Here is a 686-nt window from a genome sequence, read left to right as displayed (position 1 = left end):
CAACTCCTGGTCCTGCGTTCCCGCCCGCCGGAGGAGCCGCGTGACCTCGAGTACCTGCCTTGTCCCTTCCAAGCCTCAGTTTCCCCACCGTGCACAGTGGAACCCACCCTCCTGGCGTCACCTGGGGAGTCAAAAATGCTGAAATCCTGCGAAATTCCCTGTTGCGGGGGGAGTCAATCCTGGAAAATATGTGCCTTCCCGCCTCAATAAAACCAGGCCACTCGATTTGAGAGGGGCCCGCGTCTGACTTCGAACCCAGGGCCCTCGCCCCTGCGAGACGGGGAATCGATGTCCAAGGACCCCCGGGGTCAGGAAGAAGGTGGAGGCCTGGGGCGTACGTCCCTTCCACGCGCACGCGGGACCCCCCACCCCCCGCCACCTGGCAATTCTTCCCTAAGCTCTAGGGTGGCAGAGACCCTGTGGGCGGGTGTGGGCTGCGGGAGCTGTGCTGGGGCGGCGGCGGACGGCGTGAAGTCCAAGAAACAAAGACCCGGGAGTCGGCCCGAGGGGTTCCTCGTGGGTACTGAACTGAACCAGGATGGGGTCCTGGCAGTGCTGTGTCCTGGGAAGAAGGTGTGATGCTGTAGGTGCAGAGATGGGGCAAGAGATGAAAGGAAAAGGGGCGCTGCTGTTTGCCTTAACGAGAAGCGTTGCCCAAGAGAGAGCGAAACGTTTTCTTCTAGCAG

This window comes from Mandrillus leucophaeus, unplaced genomic scaffold (assembly GCF_000951045.1).
Source record: "Mandrillus leucophaeus isolate KB7577 unplaced genomic scaffold, Mleu.le_1.0 Scaffold248, whole genome shotgun sequence".
Taxonomy (NCBI): domain Eukaryota; kingdom Metazoa; phylum Chordata; class Mammalia; order Primates; family Cercopithecidae; genus Mandrillus; species Mandrillus leucophaeus.
The sequence above is the reverse complement of the archived record's forward strand: the minus strand, read 5'-3'. Positions refer to the sequence as shown.